Here is an 18,707-nt window from a genome sequence, read left to right on the forward strand (position 1 = left end):
ACGGCTACGGCTGAGGGTGGGGGTGGGGGGCGGAGAGGCCAGTGGCCGCAGAAAATCATAAACAAAACCGTTGAGGACAGACCGAGAACGAGAGAAGAAGAAAGGCAGAGAGGGAGAGAGGAAGAGAGCGGGTGCACACATTAAAAGTAACTTGAATATTGGCTGTATGACACACGGCACGAGTGTGAGTGCATTGTGAATGCATTGTGAGTGCATTGTGAACATTGCATTGGCAACAGCTCAGGGTCAGTTCTTATATGCATGGCGTCACCCGCTATGAAGCCTACCAGCGCACAGTCGGAGGTCTCCACTTGCCCATGGTGCAAATTATGTGTTTATTATGTTAATTAATCGCTTTAATTAAAGATCAATACAGTTGACAGCAGACGGCGCGGGACGGGGGTAATCAGCTAATTGCATTAAAATGTGCAACAATCTGATAAGCAAAACTGATAGATTTGACAACATTAGGTCGGGCTTACGGGTGTATAATCGATAAATACTAGAATTGCAATAAGAAGAAACACTCGAAAATGTAGAGCATGAAAACCTGTAGCCTTAGTAGAAATAGTGAAAATCGCATAGAGAGGCGGGTTTTGAAAGAGACAGAGTAAGAGTGTCATATAGAGAGAAATAGAAAATGATAGAGGGAAAGAGGGAGAATGAAAAAGAAAGTGAGAGGGAGTGTTAAAAAAAGAAGAAGATAGTGTAGGTGATAAATGAAATAGAAAAAAAGATAAAGATAGACATAAGGCGTGACTCAATCTCCCTCCTATAAGATTCACATGGATGAAAGTAGCTGTTAAAGGTTTAGAGCAAAAGAGGTAGAGAGAAACCAAATGAGAGAGAGTGAGAGGCAGGGAAAATTCGTGAGAGTGCAGTTAAGTAAAGAGAATGATATAAAGTGAGGAGAAATGTATTTACTATGGCAGAAAGGCTCGCATCTGAACAATCAATTTTATCAAACTCTTGTTGCCACTTAAAACTATGAGAATCACGAAGAAGGGCGGGTTTTCCATAAACTTATCATACAAGTGTAAATGATAATAAAACTAATTTAAGTATGTAAACAGCCCTGATCCCTTGTGTATATGGGGGGTTGTTAAAAAGTAGAAAGACTAATAGAATATGCCACTTACAAGCTGAAAAGTGTCATAACGATGATATATAGAAGATCAGAGCCGGATTGATATTAACTAATCGATAGGCTCAACCATATAATTGGCATATCAAATTCAGTTGGCCTGTTGCTGGATGAATCGATGGCATTTATTTAATGCCAAGCAGTTCATAAAGCGCAGCCAGTCAAAAAATCCATAAATAATGGTGGAGGCTAACGGGAATCATATGCGTAACCCAGACACAGAGCCCGAAACGAACCGCATAAATGGCAATAAATGTGCACTTAAGGGTTAGAATCTACCCAACTCATGAGTGTATTTATTGTGCATGGACGGAGTGTGTTCCGAGTGGTTCCGGGCTGCGTACTCGCGAGCAGATTGCGGGCCTCAGCGGGCGGTCAGCGAAAAAAAAAAAAAAAAATGAGAGAGAAAAAAAAAAGCGAAACACATTAGAAATACATAAATTCAAATGGCTGCTGACGGCTATTGTTGTTCCTGTCGTTAACGTTTGTTGTTGTTTATGTAAAACATGCAATTTCGATTTGGCATATAATTTTTTAATACTCGCACACGACCATGCTGACCCCGCCCCTACGATCCGCCACCGTTTTGAGCCCACCCGCTGCCATTTCGGGTGACAAAAATGTCAAATGCGTAAATGTTAAGACAGCAGGAGCCACTGCCAGCCTGGGCCGGGGGTAGACACTGAGCGAGTGGGTGGCCGTGGGGGGCGGGGGGTCAGGCTAATGCTGACGCAAGTCAAGCTCCGACTCATAGACACTCTATGCAGCTCCATATCCGTCTGCGTTGCCACCTCATACACCATACACAGAATCAGGCGCAGACAACGACTTGGATGGAGACTCGGCTGGGAAGGTGAGGACGGTGACGGGGGCGACGGGGGCGACGAAGGCGTCATCTCTCAGACAGTGGCAGCTATTTTCTTGCCAAGCATTTTCATATTCATGAGGCAAAGCTTGACGCCTGCCCCCAGCCACCGCTCGTTGCGTTCTCATTATCTCAGCTTGATTCTCAACATTTTTATGCGTCAAAAATGCTGCGTTGTATCTTCAAGATGGCTGCGGTAGAACAAGAGGGGCGGCGGTGCGGGACACAGACAGATACTAGATAGGTGGAGGCATATTTCACTGCACGTGTCAATTGAAATGAATGTCGCCAGGCGTCCCGCAGTCCAGCCCCTGCTCCTCGACAACAGCCACCCACCGCTTGGCAACAATACTTTGTATGACTAATCTTTGGCGTCGTCGCCGTCATGACAAGAAAAATGCCAGCAACATCAATAAAAATCTCAACCTAAAGCAGCTCGACTCTCAAATACCCTATATAGGCAAAGGACAGGTAGTTAGGTAGTCGATTGCATAATGCCTTGTATGCATGTCTCATGTCAGTTTAGGATTTTAATTACTTGAAATTGACAGCTTGAAGGCATTACTGATTATTGGAGTGCACCGTTTTTGGACTAGTACGCCGCCAAATACCCTGTAAGTGCAGCTAAGACTAACCTAGTAATGTGCACTTAAACGAGTTGGGAATTATAAGCGCAGTACGTAAAAGTTGTTTATAATATAACATTTAATTATTTACCAAATAGACTTTAATTAGGGTTAAATGCATTAGTCAACCCCTTAGGCACTTCGCTGTGGATTGTGTAGCCCATCATGCCGTTCGGGGCTGACTTTTGCAGGGCAAACCCAATCAGAAACTCAAATAGACGTAAGCCTTATGCGAATGGTTCGCCTTCAATAATGTCGATTGATTTTGCATGGATGCCACCGGTCAAACTGCAAGCCTTATGTGATGAGGGGAGGCTACGGCTGGCTGAAGATGGGGCAGGTTCGGTCCGTGCAAATGCAACGGCAGCTACGACCACCACACCTTGGCACCACCGACACCACCAAGACCACCGACAGCATCACCACCACCCGCCACCAAAACGAAATTGCGTCGCAATATGAGGGCAAATAAAGCCCTAAAGACACCCTTAAGCGCCCTCAAGTATTTACATTTGAATTTCACACAAATAAACTCGTCGCTCGATAGTCCTCATTCTAGTCCTGTGTGTGTCTGTGTGCATAGTCCTGTTTGTAGTCCCGGCTCGGTTGCTGTTGCATCCCTTTTTGGCAGCAAAATTAATAATAACAATAAATTGAAAATGGCAGCCGCAGTGGCAGCGGCAGTCAGCAGTCGGCAATAGACTTGCAACCAGCACTCCGCATCGAGCACTCTGCCCCTTACACAATTGTATTTGTATCTATGCTGCCGACTGCCGACTGCTGACTGTCGATTGTAATACTCATTGAGAATGACCAAGGGAGGGTATAAAGGTTGGTTGTAATGCCAGAAGGCATCTCCGATACCAGCAAGTATATATAATCGATCAGTCTGACTTGTTTTGGATGTGACTGTGTGATCTCTGAGGCCTGAGATCTCTGCCCGCAAAGTTATCGATCATATTACACTGTTTGCACTAGATCGATATATATTCTTAAAGACTTTACACAATTGCCAGATATTTCAGCTTTTCAATATCTCACCCATAAACAATCCTTCTCTCTGCCTATAAATGGAATAAACCATATTTTAAAATGTTAGGACCTGCGCTTTGGTATATACACAGATTAGACTGTCTTTATATCATAAAGATCGGACTATAAGCAGCTAAGTTATATAAGAATGCATTTCCCAAAAGTGCAGGGTGCTTATAGAAGAAGAAGAAGCACCGCTACATAAGTGTGTGTGTGTGTGTGTGTACATGAGTGTATGTGTGTGTAAGATGTTGTATGAATGTGCATAGCATAATCTCCGAACATGGCCTCTGCTAAAGCCTTAAAAAAAATATCATGAAGATCGGACTATAAGCACCGAATGCATCTCCCAATAGTGCAAGGAGCTAAGAGAAGAAGAAGCACCGCTACATAAGTGTGTGTGTGTATAAGATGTTGTGAGAGAACCCTCAAACATTTGTAGGGACAGCTCGCCGCAGCTGGCTGCAGGGTAACTAAAAGTTGTGCACACCCGACTAGGGCATGCTTATTCCTTTTGTTGTTGTTGTTGCTCGTGTTGCACGTTTGTTGCTGCTGCTGCTGCTGCTGCTGCTGCTGCTGCTGCTGCTGCTGCTGCTGCTGCTGCAGACCGAGTGTGTCAACATTTTTAGTGGCTGGTGGTTGACGGCTTTGCAATTGCAGTTACATTCAAATTGAGGGGCGGCAAAGCCCTGGCACCGTTTCCGTTGCCTCCCCTTACCCCCCTCTTAAACCCAAAATACCCCCCCCCCCCACGCTCCATTACCCCTCCACGCCCCCTTCTCGTACATTCTGACGTTTGTCTATTTGACACTTTGTGCTTCAGTTATGCTTTTCATATTGATTTTCGTGCCTGCGTCTCTCGGTGCTCGCCTCGTGTTTGTGTATTGAATTTCAAATGAATCGATTAGCTCGTTGTTGCCTTCAGTTGGTTGTGCGTGTGTGCGCTGTGTGTGTTTTTGTTTTTGTTGTGCCATGTCGTGTCGTTCTCTTTTCCGCTTCCATTTCCATGTTCGGTGTGTTCCATTCAGTTATTTTTGTTTGCTTTGCATTGCATTTAATTAACTTTTATGCGCTTTTTGTTTTCTGTCCACTTTTCAAGTATTTTAACTTACAGATACAATATCTTTCAGACTCGCGAGTGCCCCAAACGCTGCTCTATCTGTGTGAGTATATGTGTGTGTGTGTGTATGTGTTTTAATGTTATGCGATAGCTGGCCCTAGCTTCGATTTCAATCAGTGTGACATCATTTCGATTCGAATTACCCATCGAGACATTCCACAGCCGCCGCGTAACTGAGCTGCCTAATTGCCAGCCTGCCACGCCCCCTAACTATTACACACACACACACACACAGATGAAAAACAATTAATTGCATTTGCAAACCCTTTTTGTGCAATTTCCTGGCTGCTAAAACTCTATAAATCTGGGTATTCCCCGAGCTGACTTTCGACGCGCTTTTAATTTGTTTAGTCGCAAAATCGCTTCAAAATCGCGCACAAATCGCGCGCCGCAGGCTAAAAACATTCGTCAACACTTTTTGTTGGCAGGATTTTCGGCAATTTTATTAGCATGTCCTGGAGGCAACAACACAAACACAAGACAGCCAGAGCTGGCAGTCATGTCGGGGTCTCAAGGATACAGCCAGAGACAGGCGCACAGCAGCCGTGACGAGCTACGCTGCTCGGGTCAAAGGGACAGGAACAGGGAACAGGGAGCGGGCAGCGGGCAACGGGGAACGGGAACGGGGGCATCCTCACGGAACTGAGCACAGGAACTGAGTGGTTTGACATTTGTGCTGACGCGCGAACGTGTGCACAGGATGAGAGCGCTGGATGCAGGATGAGGAGCGGCGGGGTGGGGAGAGTACGAGCTGCAGAGGCTGCTGCTTGTTGTTATCCTTGTTGTGTATTTGCTGTGCGGCAGGGTTGAACTTGCGCCGATAATCTCGATAATGAAGTGACTTTGCCTGCATGGTCATGCATCCTTCATATCCACACACTCACTCACACACTCACTCGCGCACACACACACGTGGCTATATCCTTGCTTACTTCAACTTTGTATTTGTCTACGCTTTGATATCCGGTTCGGAGTCCGTCGCAGCGCCTTTTTTATACCCGCCTTAAGTGGTGGGTTTTATTTTCCTTTTCTTCTTTCATTTTTTTTTTATTTGTTATGTATTTTTGCTTTTGTCGTCGAGACTTTTGACCATTTGCACGGAAATTGAATTTAAATTGGAAGTTTTTAACCCCAGCGTGCGATAATCTCGGCCCCAGCCTACCCGGCAAATTGTCGATAAATATACATAAGACCCAAGTACAAAACCCAAAAATAAAATATAAAGTAAAAAAACGAAAAAACGGAAACACGTAAAAAGAAACCCCCCTTGAAACAACAAAAGCCGTTGCGTATTTTTCAACAACAAAAGCGACGAAAATGTTCTTTTCAGATTCTATTAGCAAACAAATTCGTAGCACTCAACGCACGCACCAAAATAGCTGCGGTTAAGACGGCCGGGGATATCTGCCGACTTGAGCCGAACTGATAAACATTACCAACACTGCGGTTACGCTGCCTGACAAAAGCAAAACTGAAAATGAAAAACAGGGGCCCTTTACCAGCACTGATCGCCAGTGCTGATAATAAAGCGATCCTCCAAACAGCGTTTACGAGAACTAGTTTCAAATAGACAAAGGGCTCTTGGCATAGGGTTCACTTAAAAACTACTAAGCATAAATGACTTTTTACCGAGCGTGTGTTATTTTAAGAAATTCTTTATAAAAACAACCCTATACTCTGCAATTGGGATATCTTATAAAGTAAGGAACTCTCACGATCATTGCTTAACAGTGCTTAAAAGAAATGCTTAAAGATTGCTCAACGATGACTAGTGAAACTTATAAATGCCGAGTTAATGCCTTAACTTTCGACCGATCATTCTTAAGATTTTGTTTATATAAGGAATGTAGTGAAGCTTACAAAAGCTGAGATAAGTCAAAATAGCTTGAAAAGCAATTAAGTATTTCATACAATAACTTAATACTCGACCGATCATTCCTATATGATATAATAGTCCGATGTCGATACGATTTTGCGTATATGTAAGGTGACTGGTGAATAAGCAAACCGCATTTAACACAAAACCCTTCGAATCCGGAACTCCCAACTATTTATTCTTATTATATGAATTCGATTTGCACAAAAAATAATCGGTCCATAAATTTCTTGTGAATATGATTATTGAATATTATTGATATTATTAAGTAAAAAAAATAAATAAAATAAAATAATATTATTAAATTATAAAATGTTTGTGGGATACCAAGTCTCCAGTCATTGCATTTATCGAAATATATTTTATAGATGCAAATTTTGGGTTACGATCAAATAAATTCTTTTATCACGAAGCGAAACTAAAGGCGGAAAATCGGTTCGAATCATAAATCAAAGGTCTGATCAAAAGGGAAAAGCTGAAGCAAACTGGATTAAAGTATATGCTCAACACCTGTCACATGACTTGTCCAGTTTTTTGTCAAACTCTTGTGATATTTTAATTTTTGATTGCAGGGCACTTTGCTAGTCGTTCTGGCTTAAGCCAAGGCTGCATATGCTCGCAGTCCGTTCGTGCGTTTCAGTTATTGCTTTTCATATTTTTGGCTTCGGTTTTTATTTTTATTTCAATTTTTTTCCTCTTTTTTTTCGTTTTTTTGTTGTTGTGTCGGCTTTTGCGTTTTGCGTGTTTAACCCTTTGAGGTTACATTTGGCGTGTGTTTTGGGATTTCCAACGCACCCCCCTTCCCCCGCCCCTCCCCACACACGCCCCGCGCCCAGCAATCCTGCCTTTGGCTGACAGCAATGCCTTTGCCAGTTCTACGTGTTGTCTGCGAAAAGTGAGCAAAAATCTAAAAAAAAAAATATACAAAAAAAAAATAAAATAAAGAAAAAGGTTCGCATTTTGCGTTTACGCAGAGAAACAGCCCCGGCAAATAAAAAGGATTTCATAACAACAACAGCCGAAGCTGATGAAAAGTAAGAGCTCAAATAAAAATGCTCGCCCCATGAACAAGTAAATACGAAACGATATGTATACATATGTACAAATATATATATATACATGTGCATATATATAGGTAGGCATATGTATGTGGGCACGATATAGTCATCGTATGGTTGGCATATTTAATCACAAACGATGACGCAGAAAAGTTCAAAGCAGCCCAGAGAATGGAAGGAATTATACCCCAAGTGGCAGAGCCCCAGCCCCAGCTACCCGGCAGCTACCTACCCTGATGCCCGACGCCCGACGCCCGATGCTTGATGTACACAGACTATACTCTAATATTGTCCTGGCGGGGTTACTTGGGCCCGGGCCCGTGTGGGTGCCCAAGCCGGCAAAAGGTTCAATGTTTAACCCTTACACAAAAGACACGATTTGTGAGTCATATGTATTTGTATTTGTATCTGTATGTGTCTCTCTGTGGCTGTGTGTGTGTGTGTGTCTCGTCTTATTATTATTATGATTATGATTATTGTTTAGAGCTGAACTTTGAACTGGCAAAAAAGGGTTGTGCTGAGTGCGGAGATCTTTGCTGCAGTTGCTACCTAAAAACAGATGCAAAGTCTTTTAGCCGGAAGTCCTTCAGGTAGCGTACACCCTGCAAAGCTGCAGGGCAGGCAGCGCAACAGGATCAGCGCTGTCAATTCAGCTATTTTCTAGCTAGCAGTTGGCTATTGTCAGAATGAGGCAGCCAGGCAATTCCTAATCTAGCCATTTTTAAACGGGGTTAGCTATTTTTGAGCTACAATAGAATGTGTTAAGCTAAAAATCAGCGAAAAGTTAGAGATACCTTATCTGTTTATTCAACAGTAGAAGCTACATCTGCTATTTGGTGACTCTAGCTGTTAAAACCTAAGAGATTTTTAACACTGGCTTCAGCCATTGCTTCTCAAGCGACATTTGGCAACACTGAACCGGATGTGGACTCGAACCACTAAATGCCCATTTAACGTTGCAAAAATGTTTAGCTATTTTTAACACTGGCTTCAGCCATTTATTCTCAAGCAACATTTGGCAACACTGAACCGGATGTGAACAAGAACCACTAAATGCCCACTAAACAATGCCTGCGATAGATCAGCGTACAGCCAACGAACCTCAGGGTGGTGGTAGGAAGGAGGAGCGAAACAAAACCCAAGGCGGAGGCTCGAGGAGCCACAACGTGAAGAACATCATTATCAGGGCATTATCAACGCACAATTATCGCATGTAAAGTGATATGGTGACTATGCGACTTGTTTCAGGCTTTTTGCTTTTGCAGTATTTTGGCTTTCAATTGAAATCCTTGGCATTGTCCTTTGAGAACTGTTCGCCTCGATTCTATTGAAATTGGCAGCAAATTCTTTGGTTCGCTTCGCTGGTTGCCAACGACGAGGTTGTTGTTATTGATGTTGTTGTTGTCTCTCTTTGTAGCTAGAGCATCTGGGCATCGTGGTCCTCGGGGCGTTGTGTTTGTGCACGCACTTTGGGCTGCGGTTTATTGGTTTGTAATAAGCTCTTTGAAGTGTTTAATTGAAGCTTTTGTTGTGCAATTAGGCGCTAAAGTGAAGAGCCTCAGCGAACAACTCAAGGTGTTGTCTATTGGTAATTGCTAGCACTAAGTGGACGATGATGCGCTCTCACTCCCGATGACTCAAGGATGACTCTGTGTGTGAATGGCGCTAAATGAAATGAGCATGAATCCGAGGATGACTGACGAGGATGAAGCCAGCCAGCCATCCAGCCATCCAGCCTGCCAGCCTGCCAGCCAGTAACACAGTCAGTCAGTCAGTCACAAGTGTCTTGCTTTGATGTTGTTCACTTTGTTTGTTTTGATGAGCAAAATGGGCGTGGCTTAGGGCAGGGCTGAGAGTACTTAGTTATTATTATAGTTATTTAAAAGTCAAAATAATGCGGAGCGGTTTACAAAGTCAACAAAGAGCTAAATAAACGCGAGTACACTGCGTCAGCTAAGTTAATGACCCTTTGCAATTTGAAGTGAATTCCAGGCTGGGGTTAAAATATGAAATACAAGTGAAAATAAGGCTTCAGGTTAAATCTGGATTCAAGGTAGAGGAAAAACAGATTCACAAACTGAGCCTCAGGGGGATGAACCAAACGATTTAAATTCTTTTGAATATGATTCTGTTTTGATTCGACTGTGGTCTAACCACAAATACTTTTTAGAATTCGATTCAGGTTAAATATGGTTCAGGATTAAAGCGTTTCGGCTTTAGATCGAATTGGAACATTGACTCTTTGTTTACACTTTCTAATTATTTAATATGAATTTTAATAAACGTTTTTCAATCAATCAGTCAGTCAGTCAGTCAGGACAAAAAGTTTTGTAAATACAGATCCGATTTCAACATATTTTTAATGTCTTATACAACACTCAAATATATCGAAACGTCAGGGGCAACGAGTATTTAAAAAGTATTTAGTCGAATGAGTGAGTAACTGCTATTAGCGATGTGAACTTCTATCAACCTATCGCTTATCGATAACTAGAAGTTAATCAATCTGTTATTGATTACGGATCGATAACTGCTAGATATACGCAAAGTAGAATATTCAATGAAAACTTCGTCCCAAATGGAATCATTCAGTATTTTTCCTTTACATTGAGTTACATTCACAGGCAGCATATAGATTTTCCAGCCTTTCTTGCAGAACGTCTCTCGACAGATAGCAAATGGAATTTCGCTTTGGTAAAATTGCTTGCCTCAAAGTATTGAATGTATCTGTATCCCTCTCAGTGTGTGTGTGTGTGTGTTTGTGTGTAGTACAAGATTTCCTCTGTTCTTTGTTCTGGAAGATCATTTCCCGTTGTTGTTGTTGTTGTTGTTCCTGCTGCTGCTGCTTTGCCTACTTGGCTGCATTGTCCTATTTCTGTCTGCGGCAACTGCAGCCGCAGCAAAATCAGATTTTGTGTTATTTTCCTCTGCTTGATGCACTGAGATACAAATGTATCTCAACATTTTATACACTGCAAGCGGCGTGTGCTGATGTGCAAGCGTCTCAACTAAATGTCTGACTGTCTGCCTGGCTGTGGTCTATGCGTGTGTGTGTGTGTGTGTGTGTCTTATTATTTATCATAGCCGCATTTTTATTTTTGTGTATCTATGGAATGCAGCAGGCAGGCAGGCAAAAGCAAAGGCAAAGGCAGAGACAGAGGCAGGCAGCACTCGCAATCGGACTGCAACTGCGGACTGCTGGTATTCGAGTATCTTCTGGTGCTCTTGCTGCTACTGCTGCTGCTGCTTGACGGTCGAGTTTTGGATACACAGATACACACACACTCACACATAGAGAGAGAGAGAGAGAGAGAGAGAGAACGAGATACTCGCTACTGCACTCAATGCAAGTCCATTGGCCGTGTGTCTCACAACATGCAAACGCAAAAACGCCATTATCATTGACCGATAATGATCATATTATCATTATGTTCGTTTTGTTGTTCATCTTGAGCATCATTATGATCATCATGATGATCATGATCATCATGTGGCATCTGCGCTGAGCTGTTGTGTACTTGTGTATCTCGCTCTGTTTGTTGTTGTCTTGTACTTGATTGTGGCATAATTTCTCGCTCTGCTCCCCCGATCTACCCCCGCCTCGCTCTCGCTCTCTTCCTCTCTCGCTCCCTCTCTCTCTCCCCCAGCTCTTTAGTCCATGGCCCCAACATCGGGCAGCGCATAAATTTTTTATTTGTTTGGTATTCATCTTATTTCGTTTAATGTATTTTTATTTTCAGCTTTTGTACATATTTTTTTTCTGCCTCTGCTTCTTCTTTAGCTGTTGTTTTTATTTTTTTCATTTTTTTTTTTGTTCAGCTTGTTTGGTGTTTTTAAGGTAATTTTTTGTTGAATCTCGTCGTTGTTGTTGTTGTTGTTGTTGTTGCGTATAAGTATTTTTTGTGTGTTAATTTTGCTGTTGTTGTTGTAGTTGACGGGTTTGTTCAGTTCAGTTCAGTCATTCAACTATATAAAAAGCATTGTCGCTCGTTTGTTGTTGTTGCAATTGTTGTTGTTCGTTTTTCGTTTATTATGCGTTTCGTTTCGATTTCATTTAAATACATATGTACATCACATTGTTGTTGTTGTTCTTGTAGTTGTTGTAGCTGTTGCTCTTTTGGAGAGTGTGTGGGCATGTGGCATCCACTTTGTTGTAAATGCGTCGCCGTCGTCATCAACAGGGCGGCTGCATGAATAATTATTAAGAGTGCGGGAAGTGAGGGTACGAGCTCTGACTGCGGGGCTAGCCAGCTAGGGGGAGGAGAGGAACTGATCCGAAGACAGTGCAACAATTCAACACAATTGTCGTTTGTTGTTTGTTTAACATGTTCATGTTTATTTGTTCCACACTCGTTTGTGTCTCTTTTATTCTTAGCATTTTTATGAATTAAAACAAATTATTTTTAGATGGTATTGACAAGGATCGCTCTGAGAAATGTTTGAAGAGTTTTAAAAGTCTATTTTGGGAAGGAACCAACGAGAATTTTGAGCAAGATCTCAAATGGAAACCTAGAATTTAAGGCTGTTTTTCTCTAAGGAGAGTTAGCTACGAATGATTAACCAATTATGTTAGTTATTCAACTATTTTAATTATGTCATAATTAATGAAAAGCTAATTGGAAATAGTTTAAATGCAAAAACCTAGAAAGGCAAATTTAACAACTTTAAGACGTAAAGATACAAATGTATCTATAAATAGTGAAGTTCAAATGTGCTAGAGACCTTGCAGCTTTTTCTCTCTCTCTCTCTCATTCTAGGGTACATCTCTGTACATCAAACCTTTGCCATATTCAAATGTCTTCACACCCAATTAGCTTAAATAATTGAATTTGAATTTAAAGAGCGTTTAACCTTTTGGAGTCAAGCACACTCATTAATAATTATGCATATCAATAGAGCATACCTTCAATATTCAATTTATAAACCAAATTCCGATTCATTGCCATATCAATTTACCAGCACACAAAAATCCGTTTAAAAAGGAAACAACTACAACAACAACAAAACAAATGCAACAACAGCAGAGGAAATCTTCCACACACAAACACACATTCATACAACAATTCATTCATCCCAAAAAGCCAGAACGTTGCGAGCAAGAGAGAAAGAGTGAAAGAGCGAGATAGCCATAGAGAGAGAGCCAGAGAATTCCTGCTGCTTCACATTGAAACTCACTTCTTCAGCTGCAGTTGCCTCGCTTTTGGCTTCACTCGCCGTGTTTTTGTTGTGTTGTGATATTTATGTTTTCATCAAAAGGCAGCCAACAATCAAAATGCGCTGCACTTCGCTTCACCAGACACACACACACACACACACACAGATGCAGATACAAGCTACAGATACAGATACAAGCTACAGATACAGATACAGATACAACTACAAGGCGCACAGGTACATAAGGCAGCCACATACTTGCATATGTACGTACATACATATCCGTAGGTATGTATGTAGGTATGTACAAATACAACAACAACATTAACCGACAACAGAAGGCAACGCTTTAACCTCATATTTATCCAACAGATACTTATAGCGCAAAAAACATTGACGACGACCGACGACCGACGACGTCGACTACGACGACGACGACGACAAAAACAAAGAAAAAAAAAACACAAGCAACAGCAAGAAATGAAGGCAGTCGTCGTATTGGCCAGCCCACCCCCCCCTCCGCCCTCCTCCACCGCACCAACCCGCTGTCCCCTAGCCCCCCGCCGCAGCTCTCCCACTCAGTGGCTTTTGTATGGCAGCCGAAAAAGAAAAATTGTACAAAATGTTGTTGAGCATTTCTTCAGAGGCAGAAGAAAAGAAAACAAATTTCAATAAAATATTATTACGCTTACGTTTATCGAACAGGCCAGGCAGGCGGGCAGCCGGCAGAGGGGCAGGGAGGCGGCAGCGTGTATCTTACAGATACTCATAGCCAGAGACTCGCACAGGCCAAGTGTTCATTCGATAGTCGCCAAGCGTTATAAATAAACCATATCCATCAATTGCTTAACTCAAAACAGCGCTAAAAGATACAAAGATACGAGTCTCAATATGTGTGCGTGTGTATGCGTGTGAGATACAGATACAGATACAACGAAACAGCAACAAGAACAACAGCTAAACGCCAAACGGCACCCAAATAAAAACAAAAAAAAAACAACAACAACAACGCCAAGAAAATCGTCAGGCAGCTACGTTGACGTCGACAGCGACGTCGACGCCGACGCCGCCTCGAACTGATAAAAATGTATGAAAGCAGCAACAACAACAAAACGTACAAAATAAAGCGTACAAAAGAAAAAAATCTCAAAGTATCTGCCGACGCAAAGTCGACATCGCTGCCCCTGTAACTGAAACTGAGCGAACATCGAACATCGAACCACCGAACGCTGGCAGCGTCGCGTCGCGTCGCCTTCTGCTGCTGCTCGTTGATTTTCTGCTTTCGCTGCCTTTTTTTGTGATATGCTGCACAGACACACATACACACACACGCATACACGTACACAGAGTGTGAGTGAGTCGTGGCTGCTGCTTCTTTCACTTTGTATGGGCAGGCAGCCAAAGCACTCAGCATAATTTTTTGCACGCTCTTTTCTCCAACGTCGCTCGCTGATTATTTTGCCAAACATCTGCGTGGCAGCAGCGACGCTGACGTCGATGGCGGCAGCAGCAGCAGCAACAGAGATGCTCTCGGCTTGCACGTGGAAAGGTGTTTGCCTCAAACCCACCAACAACGGACGGCAACAAGAACAACAACAAGCATCGTCGCATCGTCAAGCAAAGTTCATCGTTTACTGCTGCCGCTGCTACTGCCGCTGCTACTGCCGCTGCCACCTCTCTCCGCGCTTCTCACGAATTTTACTAGCAAACCCACCAGCCCACCCCACAGCAATAAAAACAACAGTTACACAGCAGCACTCCTGCTCGCGCTCTCTCTCTCTCTCTCTCTCTCTATCACCCATTCTCTCTCTTTGCCGAGGCAAAAATGCGCAACATATTTGTGACTGACCGACGCGACGTAGAGAGCGTCAGGCTGGCTGGCTGACTGTCTCACTCTCTGACTGGCATTGCCACCCACCACCCTGCGCCTGCTGCTGTTACCTCAGTCAGCGTCCGCGTCTGCGTCAGCGTCAGCGCTAACGTTGTCTGCTTTTTCATTTTACTTTGCCATTTTTTCACTACTATTTTCACGCTGCTGCTACCAACTGCAATTGGTGTTGTTGCCGCTCTTGCTACATAATTGATTTTAGTGCTGCGCTCTCTCAGTGCTGCTGCTGCTGCTGCTGCTGCAGTTGCTTGTTGTTGTTGCTGCTGCTGCTGGCAGTTACTTTTAGTGTAATCTCAACAGTTGCTGCTGCTGCTGCTGCCGTTGTTGTTGTTGTTCTTGCTGTTGCTGTCATTGCTTGGCCTGTGAGTGTTCTTCCAGCAGCAACTTCTTCCTCTCCTACACCTCCATACCGCCTCCGTCCCACCACCACCCCTTCCACTTCTTCCTCTTCGTCCTCCTTTGCCACCCATTGCCTCCTTCTTTAGCGCTTTCGTCGCTTGTTGGTGGCTCTGGGTTTGGTTTTGTGAAAACCAGATTTTTGTCGTTTTATGCATTAAATTGTTTTCACAGCCGCGTTTTATATACAGGGTGATGCAACGTTAAGCCTTAAAACTAACACAAAATCTAACAGAACACCCCGTTTATACTTAGTATAAATTATTCGATGATTATTAAATTGATATTATGTAAAATTAATTATACATGATTCAAGTCACGTGTATTAACTGATAATGCATGTTTTGGCAGTGTTTTCTTTTCTATAGCCCGTATATGGGCACCCTGTAACTCTAGTTCTACTGAATACACCCTGTATAGTCTCATTTGTGTGCTGTTTAAAAACCTAAATAACAACTTGATTTCAGACATCTTGTTTGCCTTAAACCTGCCGAAGGCACCCTGTAACTTTCCATCTAAGCCCTGTTTGACAACCTTTTTAAACACTTACACGCTGAGAGGCACCCTGTATGAATGCAAAGACACCCAGTATACTTAAATCTGTGTCCTGTTTGACGAACTTAATCCAACTAAGCAACGTTTTAGCTGTGGTATGTGGCCGCCCTAAGCACCCTGTACGCGCCTCGGCTCGACTCGGCTCGCACAGTCATATAGTGACAGGAAGGCACAACAGGAACACACAGAGCACAACGCATAAGCAGCCCATGACACATACACAATGACAGAGGGGCGAACGAACAGGCCAACAACCAGCAGCAGCAGCAGCAGCAGCAACAACAACAACAACAACGCATTTACACAGATACGGATACAGATACTCGAACCTCCCTCGCCCGCACACGTGCATAAAGCCGACGACGGCCTACAACGCAATACACTTCCTTTTACACACACACGCACACCCATGCACACACACACAAACCCAGAGCCATAAGCATAACCCAATGAAGCTGCCATCATCGCACAACTGTCGACGTTTACTGTTGTTGTTGTTGCTGCTGCTGCTGCTGCTGTAGTTGTTGTTGTTGCTGCTGCTGCTGTTCCTGCTGCCTGACACTCACGAAGACTTCCTGCGCCAGGACGGCTGCGTTTCCTTCTCGCATTGAAATTATGACAAGGACTGCCAAAAATCGACGGGAGCAGAGAGCAACAAAATGAAAAAAAATACACCATGTTAAATAAAATAAAACATAATTTTATGCCAAAGCAACAAACACATTAACACTGCCAGCGGCAGCGACGCCGTCGTCGACGTCATCAATAAATCGCACGGCCAACCAAGCGAACGACCCAGCAATCCACCCAACCCACCCACCCAGCACACACAAAAGCTTACAGGCAGCACTCTCTCTCTCTCCCTCCCACTCTCTCTGCTTCGCTGCCTCTCTTTCTTGCATACACTCGCGCTCTCTCTCCCTCTCTCTCTCTCTTTCCTGTCTTTTTGCCACCTCCAACAGCGGCGCTGCGCTCGTTTGTGTTTTGAAAATTTAATCTCGATATGGCAACAAATATGCTACAATTTCATTGAGATGAACACCCGATACGGCTACGCTGAAGCCGAAGGCGAGAGCTGAGCCGACAGCCGACAGCCGAAACCGAAGCCGAGCAGTAGCCGAACCGAAGCTCGGCTGCTTGGGTATGCATTTAATTCGCAGTGAATTTCTCACGCTGTGCAGCTGCTGTTGCTCTCCCTTTGCGTTAGTGTATGTGTGTGTGTGTGTGTGTGCGAGAAGTGTAGTAAATACACTACTACATTTTTCTGTGCTAATTGAGTGATAAATTGGGAGTGGATTTTGGGCATGATTCGACTTTGCGGAGAGCGCGACGTGAGCGTGAGCGCGTAAAATGAGAGTAAATGTGAGAGTGCACATACTTTTGTCTGCGTGTGTGTGTTTGTGAGTGTGTGGAGTGTTGTGTGCGGCAATTGATATGCTCAGATTAAATTGTTAAATGTTTTTTATTCGGGTAATTAAAGTATTTCAATTTTGCGGCCACTCGACGAAACGATTGGGCGAGCATGTGTGTGTGTTAGTATATGTGTTTGTATTTGTGTGTGTTTGCGTATTTGAGCATATGGCATGTTTATATATTTATGTATTTAATTTATTAACTAAGTTCGCTAACAAATACAAGCCAAATAAACTCCTCAACTGTTAAATATAGTGTTAACGTTTAAGAAACAATTAATTTGCATTTAAGTAATGGACAGCCAACACTTAATTTGCATATGTAAGCCGCATATCGAGACTCGCAAAAATTGCGCCCCTGGCTGCCGTAAATCATTCAAATATCAACCACAAATCACAACAATTAAGACAAATGTGCTGAAAAATCTACTTAACGCTACCCACATACACAGATATAAACACATACATACACGCATACGCAAATACAAACGCATGCTCGCACTCACAAACGCTTTCAAAACAAACCCAATAAATGTCAAGCAAAAAAGGTAGTAGATTCTACTGCGCTTTGCGCTTTTACGCTAAACGTAGCAATAAACGCACGCAAAGAAGTCAAACAAATTGACATACGTATAATTATTATTTTACTTAAGTGCTCGCGCGTCGTCGCCCCTTAACAGTCAAATGAATACCAAACACAGCGACCTGAAATAAATCAAGCGCGCCAGCGAGCGAGCGAGCGAGAGAGAGCGAGCAACCGGAGAGCCGACAACTGTACCACGCGCAAATGCTCACAAACATGTTCGCAGCAATGTTCTCTCTCTCTCGTGTGTTTGTGTGTGTGTGTGTGTGTGTGTGTGTGTGGGTGCGAAGGTAGCGCCGCCATCGCAGCAGCGACAGCAACAGCAGCAGCAGCAGCAACAGCAGCAGCAGCGGCCATCGCAGTCGACAGTTTCCCGTTCAGTCAGTTTCGAGTCGTGCCACGGTCAGCGTTGCCAGTCAGCTTCAGTTCCTTTCTGGCTGCCGTCGAATGTTGTCGTCGTTCGGTTAAAACACGCGCAAGCATCAAACGCGGCAAACGCAAACGTTACAAGAGAGATCACGTCTAAAATCGTTGGAAATTTTACAAAACCCTCTATACGGTTTTTTCAACACCAATTTTAACAGTGTAGTATTTGAACGTGTATTAAAAGTTATATTAAAAAAAAAAAAACAAACAAACAAAACAAATTGCAGTTAAAGTGACATAAACACATTTAGAACAAAAATTGTTGCTCAAGTGGAGCAAACAACAAATAAACAAACAAAAACAACAACAACCAGAGCACATTTTTTGGATTAAGTGCTCAAACAAAAAGTTCCTGTTGCAAGCTCGCAAACAACAACAAATACAACAACAACAACAACAACAACAAACTACAGCAGCAGCAACAACAACAACTTGGATTACTACAACAACAGTATTATTAAACAAACAACTAGCACAAATAATATTGCAACAAGTGCAACAACAACAAAATTTTTGAAAAATTTGCAAATAAAAATCAACAAGTTTTTACAAAAAGTTAATTAAACGGAAAT

General features: G+C 43.0%; 1 long non-coding RNA gene across 5 annotated transcripts in view; it reads right to left on the minus strand.

Annotated features, from left to right (window-relative positions):
* Positions 1-18,707, minus strand: part of LOC135432762 (uncharacterized) — a 151,427-nt gene that overhangs the window by 120,499 nt on the left and 12,221 nt on the right. The window lies entirely within an intron of this gene.

This window comes from Drosophila montana, unplaced genomic scaffold (genome assembly GCF_035044405.1).
Source record: "Drosophila montana isolate Dmon_TW-CO22-7 unplaced genomic scaffold, ASM3504440v1 contig_3213_1, whole genome shotgun sequence".
Classification (NCBI taxonomy): Eukaryota; Metazoa; Arthropoda; class Insecta; order Diptera; family Drosophilidae; genus Drosophila; species Drosophila montana.